A 20,000-nucleotide genomic window follows, 5' to 3' on the forward strand; every position below is an offset into this window, starting at 1 on the left:
TATGGAAGCCAAGATGGTAATGTGTGTAGGTATTGTTGAACCAAATCTACTCTAAGGAAGTGAAATGCGAAGGTTAAATATGAACAAAAGAAAACGGTGAACTGTTACTGTTTACGTGAAAATGATAGGATGAGAAATACAGAGATATGCAGCAGTAGTTAAAAGGTCAATATAGGTAAAAGGATGAGTAGAAGTATTTTGAGGTGGCTTGTTCATGTGGAAAGAATGGACAACGGTAAATTACTGAAAAGAGTGTATAGTTCAGAAGTGCTAGGATATAGGAGAAGCCAACTGTGGAAGATTTGTGCACATGGTGTGAAAACATATCAAATAGATAGGGCCTTGATATCCAAGGAACTCAGAAGTGTATGCGAGATATGGGATAAATATACAATAGCCTTCAGTATAGGTATATGAAACAACCATAATTATGGAAGCTTTTACTCTACAAAGTGTTCTTCATTGTTCAGTAGCTAAAGAACGTAAGTTGGCAGCGACTGTATATTTTATCTATAATTGTCTCGAAGATAAATCCCATGTACATAATACTTCCATAATATTGACCCATCCGCATCGTGACATTGAATACATTTTGCACTCGCGCTCAATTCTGTATTATTTAGACCCTTTCTTTCCTATACCTCTTATATCCATATAGGAAAAAAGGATATATGATAGTTGGTTCAACAAGGCTTTCCTATTTCACTCCCATATAGGATAGTTGGGTAAATAATGCCTTCCTATTTTACTTTCATATATGATAGTTGGTTCAACAATGCCTTCCTATTCCATTTCCATATTATTATCATTATTACTTGCTAAACTACAACCCTAGTTGGAAAAGCAAGATGCTATAAGCCCAGGGGCCCCAGCAGGGAAAATAGCCCAGTGAGGAAAGGAAATAAGGAAAAATTAAATATTCCAAGAACAACAACAACAAGAAAAACTAAAATATTCTAAGAACAACAACAACATTAAAATAAATATTTCCTATATAAACTATAAAAACAAGAGGAAGAGAAATCAGATAGAATAGTGTGCCCGATTGGACCCTTAAGCAAGAGAACTCTAACCCAAGACAGTGGAAGACCATGGTACAGAGGCTATGGCACTACCCAAGACTAGAGAACAATTGTTTGATTTTGGAGTGACCTTCTAAAAGAGCTGCTTACCATAGCTAATGAGTCTCTTCTACCCTTACCAAGAGAAAAGTGACCACTAAACAATTACAGTGCAGTAGTTATCCCCTCGGGTGAAGATGAATTGTTTGGTAATCTCAGTGTTGTCAGGTGTATGAGGACAGAGGAGAATCTGTAAAGAATATGCCAGACTATTCAGTGCATGTATAGGCAAATGGAAAGTGGACCGTAACCAGAGAGAAGGATCCAATGTAGTATTATTTGGCCAGTTAAAGGGGAATGCATACCTCTAGCGGTAGTATCTCAACGGGTAGTTGGTGCCCTTGCCAACCTATTACCTATAAAGGATAATTGGTTCAGCAACGCCTTTCTAACTTCCAACTTTAGCTTTTGAAGACATTTCTTTTCAAATTCTTCCTTATTTTGCCTATTATGTGACAAACCCCTTCTCTCCCCCAAAACTTCACTACCAAATATCTTTGTGAATCAACCACATTTAGTTATCTGCCATTCATACTACATTCACTGCTCCATAATCCTTAGTTTCACTCACTATACCATACTTAATTTTAACTTTCCCTTCCAACTCTCTTTATCCTTGAAAACATATTTCTGTTCTTTCACCAGTCTCCACTTGTTTTACACTCTTCCCAATCAAGCTATCGACTCCAGAGCTAACTCACATCCAATTTTCTTATCCCACAACCTTTCCCTTGCAATAGGGCATGAGACCTGCAGTTTCATCCCGCAATTACCTGCTTAAAACTAAGCTATTTACCATTCTGATGCCTTCCCCTTTTAAAATAGTAAAAGCCATTCGGCTGCTATTCATTCTAAGTGTCTACGGTTCGATCCCATTATGAGGGAGAAATCTATTTACATTGCATACGATATTGTCTCTTGATTTTCATTATAATTCATATCGAGTCAGTAGGTGTAATTCGAATTAAATACCTTCCATTAGACCGGCATGTTGAGCAAATCTCGCTGTTAAGTAAGACAGCTGGGAGGACTTAACATTCAACTCCTTAAGTGCAGTAGCACTTTGATTTGACTTCTTTAATGATTTCTAGTGGATTGCTTAGTAGTTAATTAGCCTTTCATTTTGGAAGTCTATAATTATATATATATATATATATATATATATATATATATATATATATATATATATATATATATATATATATATACATATATATACATACATATATATATATATATATATATATATATATATATATATATATATATATATATATATTTCAAAAGGGGATATCTAATTGCAGTGAAAGGGTTTGTGTATTGATCAACAAAGCTGCACTAGTCAGGGCCACCAATACTAGAATGGTTTGCTGTGAGCCATCAGAAGAAAACTCCCACCATACCCAATCCGCAATGGCCAGCGTGGTGATGAAAACTGGCCAAACCCCAGACATGAATTGACATGTCCAAGACCTTTGTCCTGCAGTGGACTTGAAACAGCAGCACTTGTTGTTATTGTTGTTGTATATATAAATTTACACACACAAACACACATACAATATATATATATATATATATATATATATATATATAGAGAGAGAGAGAGAGAGAGAGAGAGAGAGAGAGAGAGAGAGAGAGAGAGAGAGAGAGAGAGAGAGAGAGAGAGAGAGAGAGAGAGAGAGAGGACACTCCAACATCAACCCTTGGTTTTCTAGTCTTGGGTAGTGCCATAGCCTCTGTAACATGGCCTTCCACTGTCTTGGAATAGTTCTCTTGTTTGAGAGTACACTTGGCCACGCTATTCCCTCTTATTTCTCTTTCTCTTGTTTTTATAAGTTTATAGTTTATATAAGAAAGATCTAATTTAATGTTGTTACTGTTCTTAAAATATACTATCTCGATTGATTATTACTTCTGTTATAGTTTTTCTATTTCCTTGTTTCCTTTCCACACGGGGCTATTTTCTCTTTTGGAGCCCTTGGGCATATAGCATTAAATGTATATATATATATATATATATATATATATATATATATATATATATATATATATATATATATATATATATATATATATATATATATATATATATATATATATTACCGTAAGCTTTTTATACCCATGTAAGCTAAACAAAACTTCTCCCTTTAGCTTCCAAATTTCTTCTATAATTATTTCATAACAGACAATCAATTCACAAACAGTATTCTTTGTCAAACCACATACTATTCATTGCATATAATTCCTTTTGTTATTTTTCTTTTCTAAATCAAAATCCTACCCTACACCTCCTTTAATATTTTAACCTCATGCCCTTATAATTCTTGCAAGCGCCATTATCACTTTTCCCTTTACGCATCATAACAATTTTTACTCTCACCCATTTCTTTGGAACATTTCCCTCACGTAGACATACCTCACAAACACAGGTCAGCCATCCAATCCCATTAATTAGCTTTCTTAAACTTCTTAATTGTGATTCTGATATCATTAACAGACACTTCCACATGCTTTATCAGCCTTACAATAAACCTCTTAAGTCTTTTATATTCTCTGTATTACACAAATCTTGATAATACTCACGCCATCGACAAATGATTGCCTTCACGTTACATAATTTATTCTTTTCTTTTTTTCCCCTGTTTTTAATTACACATAAAATAACTTTTTATTCTGCTTGAAATTATTTTCACGGTGTCCCCTTTTTGTTTTTGTTACTGGCCGCATTTATAAATAAATATACATACACACACACACACACACATATATATATATATACATATATATATATATATATATATATATATATATATATATATATATACATACATATTTGTGTTTTCTATGACTAATAAAACTGGTTTGTAGTTATAAACGCGCGCGCGCGCGCACACACACACACACACACACACACACACACATATATATATATATATATATATATATATATATATATATATATATATATATATATATCCATATTGTGTGTTTTTTTTAATCTATAACTATCAAAGTGTGTTTGTTGTTCTGTGTATGCGTCTACTCAATTTAACAAGACAAGCGACTAATGTGATAATAATCGCATACCCTTGACGAAGACCAAGCTCGATGAAAAACAGCTTGATTCTGACTGACTGACAGCGAACCCAAGCAAAAGATGATAAACGCGAAGCTTTATCTGTAATTACTCCGCGTTTGCAACCAAACACGACTTCAGCACAATTTCTCAAGTGCGATATTCATAGCCTCAAGGAGGAGGTCTCTCTCTCTCTCTCTCTCTCTCTCTCTCTCTCTCTCTCTCTCTCTGACCCTGGCATTGTGGTTGATTGTGCTTCTTCTTTTTCTTTTTTCAATTCTTATTCATTGCTCTACAACGTACATCGGTATAGCTGGCCAAGGTCAGATCTTTCACTGGCTGATCTTATTTTGTTCATTCGATCTTTTCAACTTTGTTTGATGCATTTAACTTTCCTTTATCGTTGCTTACAATCGTCAGACTGACATATAGACTGAAAATATTTCTATTTCAACGAAAAAATTCGGTAAGAAATACTCTTTGCTAATCGAGTCATTAAAGAATGTAAGGGGAGAAGGGTTATCTAACACAACAACTAATCAATTTACTTATTTTCATTCAACAAAAGAACGCATTAAACAAAGAGAACAATACAGTAGACCTTTAGTGAAGAAAGATTTTGAAAAAGTAATTATCTCGTTCAAAAAAAGTAATTACTGACCAATCTTATAAAGATAAAATAAGACTAATTAAAACAAGATAAGATGCAAATGACTAAAATATCTTTCAAAAGCGACTGGTAAATTCTGACGAGTCGTAAACAACTAATCACAGTTTCCTATCTAACCGACGTCACTTCACACAATGATGGGAATAACACCAAGAGACAGATAAAGAGCATAATAAAAGAAAAAAAAAGAAAAAAGAAAAAAGAAAACGAGCAACATGAATACGAGAACAAACTAAAGAAGAGGATATTCTAGCGACATATAAGAATAAGAAACGGACGTGGACAGGACATAAAATGAGAGTGACGTTAAGAATATCAGAATAGGTCCCAAGAGATTGTAATAAATGCAGGGGAAGAAAAAGATGACGGTGGATTGACGAGTTAAGAAAATCTGCGGGTATAGACTGGCATGGAAATATCATAAACAAAGACGTGAGTGAAAGGACATGTCTGAGGCCTTTGCCCTGCAGTGGACTACCAACGGTTGATGATGATGACTTAGGCAACCAAATGCCTTTTCCTACTTTAAAAGGGGAAGGCAACCGAATGGTAAATTTCTCAGGTTTCAGCAGGTGAATCTGGGATGAAATTGCAGGTCCGGTGTTATTCATTGCGTATGCAAAATTCTCGTTCAGTAACGGCGTCTGGTTTTCTATGGTCTCATCCCTCCGAGTATCGACTAAACCCAACAGTGTTTGCTGTTCACTTCTTCCTTTAATTCCGAAGATAACTGGCATCAATAACGTGAAATTGATACACAAAAACGACGACCCCATTCTTCAACGTTCGAAAGATGACGGATGATATACTGTATATGGAAACGGGGCGAAGAATCTCACTTTTTAAAAAGTTATCTAGACTGGACCCAGATACAGATCACTGTATTCAAATACGATACACAAAGAAACTGTCCTGAATTTTCGTAGACCTTTTATTGCTGTGTTATATGTAGATATACTTAACCATGGCGTTCACAGCACTAGACATCGTTGTCTATAGATACTTCATCTAACAGATATTTTACTCATTCAATTGTCTCACAATCTACTGTGGTTGGGAGTCTCAGTGAAAAGCCTGATGGTTTGCACTTTGCTATAATAGAAATGCTCTAGCACCCACCCACCCACCCCAATATAAATGACGTTTGATTAATTATTTGCATTTTTTTTTTTTAGACAGCTCAAAACAAATGTTTGATACGATAACAGTTTGCACCTACCTATACGGAGAGGGATAGTAGGTCTATACATTAAAGTACCCTGGACCTTTTATCCTTGCAACGCCACTTCTCTTCCTCTTCCTTCGGCTTGGAGTTGGTCTTCTTTATTGGTATCTCTCACACTCGACCAATTCCTGTTCAAAAGATATTTTCATAATAAATAAATAATTATTGTGCTCCTTAGAGTTACTCCCATTCCAAATCACAATTCAAAGAGCTATTACCGTACCATTACAAATTCCAGTTCAAAATGTTAACTTTTTGTGGCCATTTCTAGTGGCCATTTACTTACTTTAATTTACTTCTTTAGAGTACAAGACTACCTCAGCTATTGCTGTAAACCCTTTAAATTATATCTTTAATGCAATAATAATAGCAGTAGGATTACAATGGTTAAAATCGAGTACATTGAGGCGAGCAGCCTGTTCATATATCATTAACATGTATAAAATACTGTTCCGTATTTCAATGCAAGGATTTTTTTTTTCTTTTTTTTTTAACATCTCTCCTTGTGGTCGACCTTTTATTGGGTTTTACTTTTTAACTATAGTCAATTTCTTTTAGTGAGGCAGATTTGTACCGACTCGCAAGGGTACCCTTTTAGCTCGGAAAAGTTTCCTGATCGCTGATTGGTTGAATAAGATAATTTTAACCAATCAGAGAGCGGGAAACTTTTCCGAGCTAAAAGGGCATCGCTGCAAGTCAGTGCAAATGCGCCTCATTAAAAAAAAAAATCGAGTATAGTACTTACTCTTGGTCGCTGGCTGACATATCTCCAGCCTTTCACATTTTATAAAAACTTCCCCCATGAATAGCCATTTGTATTAGTCTCTGGCGACTAAAGATCATGACTGTAAGGTCAAGACTAATAAAACTATATGCAAAAATCGTCAATATACTGTACACTTCTTTAAAATGGATTAGACCCTTAAGGTTTTGTTAAAAAAAAATGTCAAGCCCTATCAATGCATAAGCTATCATACACATATAATCAATAGTAAACACACAATTACCTTTAGAAATCCATACAGTTTGTTTTTAGAATGCAAGTCTAATAATATAACATTCTACTTCGAAATTAAAGCTATGGATAATTATAATCATAAACCCCGTTTGCCCTAACGTTATTTTTTAATGCTACTATCAAAACACTGAGCTTTTATAATTATGAAATATACTTATTACAAAAAAGTAAAAGAAAAAAATGTCACTTATATGAATTATCAATGAAGATTTTAACGTACAACAACTTTCAGCAAAACAAAATATCAGGAGGCTAGACTTGCCCACAAGTAACTTGAACAAGACCAAGTGGACTACAAAAATCCTCACCGTCTTGGAAGTAAATTCAAATTCTGCAGTCTGCGGACAGGCACTAATCATTCATTACTATCCCCAAGGTCTATTGACCTTAACAGCCCCAGTTTACAGAATGTGTCACCGGATATTTACAACTGACTACATGTGTAAGTGTTTCCCCAAGGCATGAGATCGAAATTTAAAGGATAAGTATGAATGAAGGACTTTTGGTATACAAAATAAGATTATGTAATGTAAAATGCCACTTTCTCTAAAAAGAAAAGTATTTAATCAGAAGGTCTTACCTGTTTTAACTATGTATCAGACACCTGGAACCTTAATAAAGCATTAGGACATAATCTAGTAACATACCAAGGTGCTTTGGAAAGAATAATGATGAGAATAACACTAAGAGACAGAAAAGGCGCAACATAGATACGAGAACTAACTAAAGTACAGGATATTCTAGCAACATGTAAGAAAAAGAAATGGATGTGGGCAGGACATATAATAAGAATGAAAGATAATAAACGGACAATAAGGATAACAGAATGGGTCCCTAGGGATTGCAAACGAAGCAGGGGAAGAAAGAGAGGACGATCATTGACAAGCTAATAAAATTTACAGGCATTAAGTGACACAGAAAGACCAAAAACAGACGCGAGTGGAAGTTCATGTCTGGGTCCTTTGTCCTGCAGAAGACTAGCTACGGATGATGATGATGATGATGATGATGATGATAATGATGATGGTGATGATGATGATGTACTGTACATGCGGCCACTTTAGCCAAATATATTCAAGATCGAGGATTATTTTTTTTTCTTAAGCAACCATTAGCTAATTCGGTTGCCAAAATCACATTAAAGTTAACTTCCACAGCAAACACCAGCAAAGAAAATCCAATGTGTTTCACCTTGAAATATCCTAAAAACAGTGAACCCACGAATCCCATCACTTCTGGGAAGGAAATGTGTCAGTTGATCACGGCACGATGCATACTTAAGTGTCCTAAAAATACTAGCCAAGGTTCTTGTCCTTAATATTATACGTAAATATCTAGGAAGTTTCCTTGAAATGAGTTTAGCCGGACATGCATAGTTTATTTCACGCTACACATTCCGATCTACTATACCCTTAGTTATTTAAATGATTTTATTTTATATAAAGCTAACTTTCAAGATTTCGGAAATTTTAAAACAATTCCTAAAGCATTTTCAGTAGTAGAATGCATCGTTTAAACCTTTGAAGATCGATACAAAATACAATGGTCATGACACAAGCAATCTCCCAACATCCACTACTGTATTGAAGGAAATTAGGAATTCACACCAGGCACTTAAGGGTGCTTTAGCTAAGGGTCCATGCAGCCAGAAAGTCTAAAAGTCTTTAAACCAACCACCAACTCAAAACATTGTTCGCCAACGTTTTGCTACAAACGTGTGCTAATCTATAAAACAGCAATGAAAAGGATTGACAGCAAGATAAGACATTGATAAAAGATAAAAATCATTTACTTATGAAATTCTTTACAAAAATACTTGGAAGTCACCGCAGCAGGAAATACCAAGAAGAAGAATTGTGTTTCTTTTGATAAACTCTAACAACTTATATTTGGATACCAAATAAATTTGATATCAGTCATCGGGATTTATTTTGATTTGGTTGCCGTATTTTACATTTTCTTGGTTTACCCTTTATCCATTCAAGGATTCTCATCACTCATTTCATTCATCAGAAATTCTGTACTATATCACTTGAACACTGCTTTGAGTAACCACATCATTCAATTTGGTTCTGGAAAAGAAATGAACAACTGAATTGAAAAAAAAAAATATGTTACAATTCAACTCATAAACAAATATTCCACATTATTCTACAGTTCCCAAATGCACTATTTTGAACTTTAAACTGCCAAAATTTACATTTAAACTTCTATCAGAAAATACATTGCTGTCAGTATCAAATGAAAAGTTTAGATGATAATACGATAGCTAACACTCACACATATAGTGTTCAACCTTGATTCTTGAACAACGGCAACAATGGACAGTGATTGATGGCCAGTTATATTTTTTATTTTTACTTGGAGAAGACCCTTAGTGATATTCTGAAGAGAGTCTACTGCGTTGTTAAAGGACAAGACATCTGGGGAAGATTTCTCCACGGGGTTTAGGCCGGGAGCACACTAGCGACTCTGTGGCGCCACAAAGCCACAGCATTGTGTGGCGGGGATGTGGTCTCCATAGGTTTCCATTGTTTTCAAGTTTTGCCGCGCAAACTAGCAACTGTGGCTCTCTGTCGCTCATCCCCGCCACAAGCGTGGCGTGGCTTTGTGGCGCCACAGAGTCACTAGTGTGCTCCCGGCCTCAGTGCAAGAATATCCTAGAATTTGGCAACGACTTATTGAAACTGCGAGCCGTAGGCCTATATCTGATTTGAACAGACAGAGAGTTTGGACAATCCTGATGGATTTTTGATATCTCAGTCGACTATTCGTTAATATTGACTGTGTATTAAAAGGGAGACGAAGCCCTTTGGATTAATAAAAATTCATTTAACTATGGATACTCTGTGACAAGATTAGCTGAAATTGATCCAGTGGTTCTGCAGTTGTCAAAATCGTGATTATGTGAATATTTTCCACCAGACAGAAACAGACATACGTACATCGGGCTAAAGCGAATAAAGCTCACTCGCTTTCAGCTCACGTGAGCTGCATGATGTTTCAGACTATTTCAGACCAACGAATGCTTTGAAATTATGATGGATGTTAGATCAATATGTCTGGGATTTTATTTATAGTAACAGACCAAATAGTCTTGACACACACACACACACACACACACACATATATATATATATATATATATCAGTATAAAACAAATATATATATACAGTATTATATATATATATATATATATACATAATTTTCACCAGCTGTTGCTAGTTCACTGCAGGACAAAGGCCTCCTTCCATTCACTTCTGTTAACTGTCTTTTTATGAAAGTCTATACCTGTAAATTTTCTTACCTCGTTAATCCATCGGCTTCTCTTCCTTTGCAATCTCTAGGAACACATTCTGTTATTCTTAATGTTCGTCTATTGTCTGTCATTCTCATTATATGTCCTAACGATGTCCATTTCTTTTCTTTTCTTTTTTTATATGTAAGAATATCCTCTACTTTAGTTTGCTCTCTTATCCATGTTGCTCTTTTTCTGTCTCTCGTTTTTATTCCCATTATTATTCTTTATATATCTCTTTGGGTGCAACTAGCTTATGTTCTAAGGCTTTAGTAAGGCTCCAAGTTTCCGATACATAAGGTAAAACTGGTAAGACCATCTGATTGAATACTTTTGTTTTTTAGAGAGAGTGGCATTTTAATTTTCATAATCTCATTTGTGTGCGTGTATGTGTGTGTGTTTTATAGTTTCATTGATTTTATTTCCCGCTTAAATAATGAAATGATTATCAGCATTACGGCACTTTTTTTTTTTAAGCAGAAATATATGTATGGTGACCAAAACATTTTTTTAAAACTCTTTTCAAAGACATCGCCAATCTGTTTTTATTATCGTTCATCTTAAAAGTACACAGTATGTTTTAAAGCAAATAGAATAAAATTACAGCTCTTGCATGAATGACAAGATGAAATTAAACTAAACGATTCCGAGTATGAGCAAAAATTACTCTCTCTCTCTCTCTCTCTCTCTCTCTCTCTCTCTCTCCAAATTACATAAAGAGAAATTTACATACTAGAGAACAAAACAATTAGTAGATTACGTTCGAGATATGAATATTTGTGGGTGACAAATGATAAAAATTCCAACTAAGAAACTGTCGTTTGGGAACAGGTTGTAATATTACAGTAAAGAGTGCAATGAAACTGCACATTTTAGAAGGGAAATAAAAACTTTAGTCATCCCATGTTATTTTCGGTCATTTCTTGGATCATAAGGTGTTTTTTTTAGAAGTAAAGAAATGTTAACCGAATTTTGTAACTGCTTCTTAGCCTGCCATATGATTGTTATTACTAAATTTATTTGCCTTTAAGTAAAGGGAATATTATTCAAGCCATACCTTCCAATGCAAGCTTGCTAGGGTGGTGCGACTCTCTCTCTCTGTCTGTCTCTCTCTCTCTCTCTCTCTCTCTCTCTCTATATATATATATATATATATAATGAACATAAACTTGACATAACTCTCTCTCTCTCTCTCTCTCTCTCTCTCTCTTTATATATATATATATATATATATGTATATATATATATATATATGTATATATATACATATATATATATATATATAATGAACACAAACTTGTTAAATTTCTCTCTCTCTCTCTCTCTTTTTCTCTCTCTCTCTCTCTCTCTCTCTCTCTCTCTCTCTCTCTCTCTCCAAGGATTTTAGCCATCTGTTTCCACTCTCAGTATGAGCTTAATCCCTGACTTTATGATTATCCCTCTTGCATTAAACGGTTTTCTTAAACATACATTTCATCATGAACTCGTTTAACCCAAGGACAATCCGTTCCGAAAATATATCTTATTTTCGCCGATATCTACAAGCAATTTCTGAGAAAAGGATGCAAAGAAACTTGGAAATAATATCGATGAAATTACCATATGATTTGGCAATTGATTCTAAAATAGCTTTAAACCTGGGGAAAGGATTGTAATCTTGATCGATTTTCACTTTGAGCGCTTTCCATTGGTTGGGGTTGCCAGATATCACTTTCCCCTGAATTCGCAAACGTCCGAGCGAAGACCCATGCCACTGTTGCGAGACTTTTCGCCCTTGTTTTTTCTCATTTCGTGTCCTTTGTTATAATAGAAACATAATTCAGCTATATGCAAACGCAGTGCAAGTCTCTGTGTGTAACCCAGAGGATTGCCATTTGAATATGGTTTAGATGCTTTGCTTTGCTGAATGTCAACATTGCACACCATACAAAGGATCTTCATGCTTGCCGGTCTGCCACAGGCTAAAGGCATTGCAAAGTTTTTTACCCTCGAAAAAAATAACCCATTAAAATGACTTGTAAGAAGATAAGTATTTTAAAAACGAATTGCTAAGGTAAACAGGCACCATGCAACAGGATGCAGACAGTCTATTATTCAGTTTCAACTGCATATCTAACAAATTGTGTCCAGTGGAAACTAACGTTTCTCGGGGAAAAGTGGGAGGAGACGCGCCAACGCCGTGGGAGGTTGTCGGTTTATCTATAATACGGACATCCTACCATTTAGCAGACGGTAAGCGAACTGGAAAACAGCATCATGCTTTCGACAATTCACTCGAATTATTCGTAAAACGACAAAATGCTCGTCGTCCAGAGTGTGTAGTGAGTTGTGCAACATCCAAAGCATTATTCCAAGGTCAGGTTACCATGATGTGAGCGCAGTGTACGTGTAGCAAGTGTCTTGAGGTCGAGACAAGGCAGACGACGCCGGGCTCAGCTGGTCTATAGACGACTGGACGTTTGACGGAAAAGGTAGTTCAATTTCTCTCATTTGTTTCTGATCGCGGCACTTCAGAGTGTATTTCAAGGCTTTGGCCGGAGACGGTAGCGTAGAAGGTTTCTATATTTTGTTATATAGTAGGCGATACAAGCCTATCTTACTTGGGATGGCTTTCCAGAAAATGTGCATGGTCCTGACAAGGTTGCATCATCGCTATACATTTCCATATAGAGAAACAGACGTGATTCTTTGTCTGTAACCACAATCCATCCATTTGCGAAGTGAGAAACCGGTTGCACCGATGTTTTTAAAGCAATTGGATCTTGAATCAAGTTAAAAATCGCATGACAGGATATCCAAGTGCCACGCTGTTTCGTTATTTCAATCCATGTCATTCGAGTGAAAATAGGTTTACAACATCCGGGTATATGACTCTGACATACGTAAGCGGAAAATCCATAACTGCTCTCTCTCTCTCTCTCCTCTCTCTCTCTCTCTCTCTCTCTACGTCATTACTGTGCCAATGCCTCTAACGTCATTGATTGAGTCAATGTCCATTCTTGTCGAGTGGGAAACTGAGCATGAATGACATTTCCAAATTACATATTACTTCCATTAAAAATTGAAAACCAGATGATTTTATCTTAATTTATTTTATATTTTCATGCCAGAATTAGTTTCGATTTTCCGGCGAAAATATATATTGTCAAAATTAAGTGGTTTCCCCTCTTGCAAGGGGTAGCACCATTGAGGCAAAAAAAGTCATTGTTACATTCAAAACTTAGCTGTTGAGTCGAACCGTGTGGAAAACTACAAAATAGAATATATAAAAAATGGGATAAATCGACTTTAACCAACGTCATCTTGTCGATAATTCAATAAAAAATAAACAACTGTTAGTTAAAGACAATCTTATTCGTACTAAACGTCGTAAATTTAAAAACAGATGCTTATTTTGGGCCATGCAACCTCATGTAAACAGACTTAAAAAAAGAGTCAATATAAAAGGGTCATTGAAATAATTGACGTCATAAGTCGATGGATGAACAGCCCTGGGAAATTATATTGGCACCATTTACGTCATTTTATTAATCTTAGTTTTCTGTTAGGTGCCACGTCACTCGTAGTTGGAGCCAAGTCCTCGCTACGGCGGGTTTAGGGGTGAAGGGGGGGGGGGGGGGGACCTTGGCGTCATGGTTAAGGAAGGACTCATTGGTGCCTGGTGACTCTATACAATAGACGCCCTTGTGAGTGTGCTACCCATAGCCGCTAAACCGGACACTTGCTACGAAAGTGTCGTAGAGCTCACAAGAATTCTCTAAATTAAGTGCCTTACATGTTGATAGATTTTAATAGATACTTTTCATTAAGGGGGTATTAGCATATCTTCTATTGTCCTAAGTATGTTTGGGTTTATTGTATATATAGCAAAACATAAAACCTTATTCTAAATAAATTCCTTCTTATATTCCTGTTGATACTATAATGGTCTGTGACTGACTGTTAGAATCCGAATATACTGTATATAACCTGTACCTCGTAATATAGTCTACCAACTTCCCTACTTTCTCTACGTAATCTGACTAAAATCAATACAAGGGATGCACCACATCAATATTTAACCTCTGTTAGGGTTCCATATGTTACTAAATTATTAGTTTTGCTTAAGCGACGCCAAAGGAGAGTTGTGGGTAACCTGAATTCTAAATATGAAAAATATGGCCATGTTTGTCATTTAGGTACCGAGCGACACAAACATCTAAAGCTTATAAAACATGTGAATGTTACATTTTTTTTTTAATGTTCTTTGGATAGTTAGAGAAACCATTGTCCTCAGTTTCTAGCACTAGATGTGTTACAAAGGGAAAAAACAAAATGAGAGATCTTCGACAGATGAGTCAGACCAGGATTCTGAGTCAGACTCGCTTATTCAGTGAACTAACAAACGAAGGTTCCTGGGGAAACTTCCTGAACCACATCCTGAAGATCGGTTTTCATCTGTTCTGTAAGTTGTGAAAGATGAGTTAGGTTAGGCATGACTGGACAAATAAATACAGTATGCAAAAGTTAGCAGATGGATCTGCCCCCTCTAAACCCTTTCTGACTCGATTTTCACTGAATGAAAACATGGCAAACTGGCTTTGTTCTGCCCGCCGACGCCTAATTCAAATCTTTCTAATGTTTCCCTTGTAGAGGAAACAAGAAACGTTACTCGGCGTGTCTGCCGACGCCTTTTCGAAAAGGAAACGAGTCACCAGTGGTTGAATTGAGGCCATTCCAGTGAGGACTGTATCCCCTGAAGACAGATCGATATGCATCCACGCTTTTACCCTTGTATTGCACACACCTGGGTTCCAAACATGCGTTGTCCCCTGTGGAAGCTACTTACATTACAGCGTCCCTTCACAACCCCCTTAGCTGTTCCCACCTTTAGCCTTCTACTCTGACCTCTTATTCGCATTTCCTTTCTTGCATCTTGCTGTCAACCACTTTTACAATTATCTTTATTGCAAATACTTATTTTTCCCTGTTGCACCTCAACGCTGAAGCATATATCCAGAACTCCATCCGACTAGTTTTTCATAACTTCCTACTCTAAAAACAATTCTTAAACGCCAGTTGCGTATTTCAGTACACCGAGTCACAGTGTGAACCTAAGATAGAAAAGATACAAATGGTCAGACAGTAAAAGGTAATCGACTCGAATTGGTATGTTATTGAAGCTGTAATGGCAGACCAAGTGTCAATTTTGTCCCTAAGAGAACCTCTTAGTTCTAGAATAAAACAAATAATCTGTAATTGGTAGATATGATACTAATAAAAAAAATCTCATGACTGGTAATAATGATCAACATAGACGTCCACTTTGTTTTTTTAATACTGATTGGAGAACATTCATGAAATTTCACTTTGGAAGGAAGAAAATCATTGAAAAATGACAACTAACAATAAAAGAAAGCTAAGACTTTTATGAGCAGCGTCTGAAATGCATTAAGCGACCTTTTCCTATCCTAAAACCTTTCGGCGAAAATAAGGCACCGCGGAGGCATAGGATTTCATTTCGAAGAAACCACGTGACAAGAAGCCTCTCTCCTCTGTTGCCATCCCAAGAAAGGGCCCTCTCGTCAGCGAAATATCATTTGTGCAATACTGATGTTTTTCTATTATCGCGACACACACAAGATGCATCCGTTGTTCTTCATATGAATGCGTGCACGTATGTAATTGTGTTTTTTTTATTGAATGTCAATGTTACTGAATACCGATTTTATATCGATTGACGATTTGTCAAAAAGGAAAACTTCATTGCGCGCATTTAACGTCAATGTACTGGATTAGTATCAATCAAATAAATTACAGTTCATTAAAATGAAGACTGCCATTACGCAAATATACGCAGACTAATAACATACGTTTGCTGCAATATCGTAAAGATTTAAAGATACGTAGTGAACCAATGATAGATACTCTGTGGTACACCCTTTGTGTTTCTACAAAACCCCTTTCAGCAAACTTGGTCTTATCAGCTCATCAGAAAACTCTCCTTGACTCTTCACTTTGTAAGTGACTGGGAAACACAATACATCAACGTCTTTCAACACTACTCTCTCTCTCTCTCTCTCTCTCTCTCTCTCTCTCTCTCTCTCATAATACTATGTAACATGCGCACACCCACTCAAATACACACATACATACATACATACATACACACACACACACACACACACACATATATATATATATATATATAGCATATATATATATATATATATAGCATATATATATATATATATAATATATATATATAGCATATATATATATATATATACACGATCCGTCAAAAATGATGGCTAAATCCTTAGCTATACATTTATATATATATATATATATATATACATTCCGTCAAAATATATATATATATATATATATATATATAAATGTAATCAAATAAGCCATATATTTTTTATACATCAATGTCTGGATTCTCTTAACGACCTCGGGATCAGAGCCCCAGGCGAAATCACACAGACTAGAGCTTATGACCGGCAATCTTGTATAGACAATGACTAACCAGTCGCTGTTTTATACAAGTTTGCCGGACCAGGGTTCGACTCCCGGCCGGTCAAAAGCCCTTGTGTTTGTGTAATTTCGCCTGGGGCTCTGATCCAGACGTCGTAAAGAGAATCCAGAAGATAATGTATCAAAAATATATGCCTTAATTGAATAAGAAAAACACGTCTAAATGTGCACAATTTATCGTGTGTGTGTATATATATATATATATATATATATACAGTATATATATATATATATATATATATTTATATATGTGTGTGTGTAAAGATTCAAAATATAGGTATGATTCTCTCTCTCTCTCTCTCTCTCTCTCTCTCTCTCTCTCTCTCACCCCGTTATAAAACACAAGAAACCCCTACACATGTGAAACAGTCTAAACATACAATCACATGACACCCATTCTCATTTATCCATCTTCATCTATGTGAGCAGAGGTCACATTCATCCTTAAAGCAATTAAATTATGAACAGCTAAGAGAGACCATTGCTCAAAAGGCTCATCTTCCATTTGTTTTTAATTTAATAGGGTTGACTGAACACAATTCTTGGATAATTTTTTTCGATTCAACTGAACACACTTCATGTTTTGTGGTGGTTTAACCATACGCACTTCATGCCCATTTCTTAATTGATTGCACTTCTTGCCTTTTTTTTTGGGGGGGGGGTTACATGAATGCACTTCTTGCTTTTTTCGGTTTAACTGAATGCACTTCTTGCTTTTTTCGGTTTAACTGAATGCACTTCATGTTTTGTGGTGGTTTAACCATACACACTTCATATCCATTTTTTTAACTGAATGCACTTTTTGACTTTTGGGGGGGGGGGGGTTTACATGAATGCACTTCTTGCTTTTTTCAGTTTAAATGAATGCGCTTCATGTTTTGTGGTGGTTTAACCATACACACTTCATATTCCTTTTTTTAACTGAATGCACTTTTTGACTTTTGGGGGGGGTTTACATGAATGCACTTCTTGCTTTTTTCAGTTTAAATGAATGCGCTTCATGTTTTGTGGTGGTTTAACCATACACACTTCATATTCCTTTTTTTAACTGAATGCACTTTTTGACTTTGGGGGGGGGTTTACATGAATGCACTTCTTGCTTTTTCAGTTTAAATGAATGCGCTTCATGTTTTGTGGTGGTTTAACCATACACACTTCATATTCCTTTTTTTAACTGAATGCACTTTTTGCCTTTGGGGGGGGGGTTACACAAATGCACTTCTTGCTTTTTTCGGTTTAAATGAATGCGCTTCATGTTTTGTGGTGGTTTAACCATACACACTTCATATTCCTTTTTTTAACTGAATGCACTTTTTGACTTTTGGGGGGGGGGGGTTTACATGAATGCACTTCTTGCTTTTTTCAGTTTAAATGAATGCGCTTCATGTTTTGTGGTGGTTTAAACCATACACACTTCATATTCCTTTTTTTAACTGAATGCACTTTTTGACTTTTGGGGGGGGTTTACATGAATGCACTTCTTGCTTTTTTCAGTTTAAATGAATGCGCTTCATGTTTTGTGGTGGTTTAACCATACACACTTCATATTCCTTTTTTTAACTGAATGCACTTTTTGCCTTTGGGGGGGGGGTTACACAAATGCACTTCTTGCTTTTTTCGGTTTAAATGAATGCGCTTCATGTTTTGTGGTGGTTTAACCATACACACTTCATATTCCTTTTTTTAACTGAATGCACTTTTTGCCTTTTGGGGGGGGGGGGGTTACCTGAATGCACTTCTTGCTTTTTTCAGTTTAAATGAATGCGCTTCATGTTTTGTGGTGGTTTAACCATACACAATTCATATTCCATTTTTTAACTGAATGCACTTTTTGACTTTTGGGGGGGGGTTTACATGAATGCACTTCTTGCTTTTTTCAGTTTAAATGAATGCGCTTCATGTTTTGTGGTGGTTTAACCATACACAATTCATATTCCATTTTTTAACTGAATGCACTTTTTGCCTTGGGGGGGGGGGTTACACAAATGCACTTCTTGCTTTTTTCGGTTTAAATGAATGCGCTTCATGTTTTTGTGGTGGTTTAACTATACACACTTCATATCCATTTTTTTTAACTGAATGCACTTTTTGCCTTTCGGGGGGGGGGGTATATGAATGCATTTCTTGCTTTTTTCAGTTTAAATGAATGCGCTTCATGTTTCGTGGTGGTTTAACCATACGCACTTCATACCCTATTTTTTTAACTGAATGCACTTTTTGCCTTTCGGGGGGGGTACATGAATGCACTTCTTGCTTTTTTTTGGTTTAACTGAATGCATTTCATGATTTATGGTGGTTTAATCCATGCGCATTTCATACCCATTTTTTTAATTGAATGCACTTTTTTTGCCTTTCAGGGGGGGGTACATGAATGCACTTCTTGCTTTTTTCGGTTTAACTGAATGCATTTCATGATTTGTGGTGGTTTAAACCATGCGCATTTCATATCCATTTTTTTTAACTGAATGCACTTTTTGCCTTTCGGGGGGGGGGGGGGTTACATGAATGCACTTCTTGCTTTTTTCGGTTTAATTGAATGCACTTCATGTTTTGTGGTGGTTTAACCATACGCACTTCATATCCATTTTTTTAACTGAATGCACTTTTTGCCTTTCGGGGGGGGGGGGGTTACATGAATGCACTTCTTGCTTTTTTTCGGTTTAACTGAATGCACTTCATGTTTTGTGGTGGTTTAACCATACGCACTTCATACCCCATTTTTTTAATTGAATGCACTTCTTGCCTTGGGGGGGGGGTTAAATGAATGCACTTCTTGCTTTTTTCGGTTTAACTGAATGCACTTCAAGTTTTGTGGTGGTTTAACCATACGCACTTCATGTTGTGTGGTGGTTTAACCATACGCACTTTCATATCCATTTTTTTAACTGAATGCACTTTTTGCCTTTCGGGGGGGGGGGGTTACATGAATGCACCTCTTGCTTTTTTCGGTTTAACTGAATGCACTTCATGTTTTGTGGTGGTTTAACCATACGCTCTTCATATCCATTTTTTTAGCTGAATGCACTTTTTGCCTTTCGGGGGGGGGGGTTTACATGAATGCACTTCTTGCTTT

This window comes from Palaemon carinicauda, chromosome 41 (genome assembly GCF_036898095.1).
Source record: "Palaemon carinicauda isolate YSFRI2023 chromosome 41, ASM3689809v2, whole genome shotgun sequence".
NCBI classification, from domain to species: domain Eukaryota; kingdom Metazoa; phylum Arthropoda; class Malacostraca; order Decapoda; family Palaemonidae; genus Palaemon; species Palaemon carinicauda.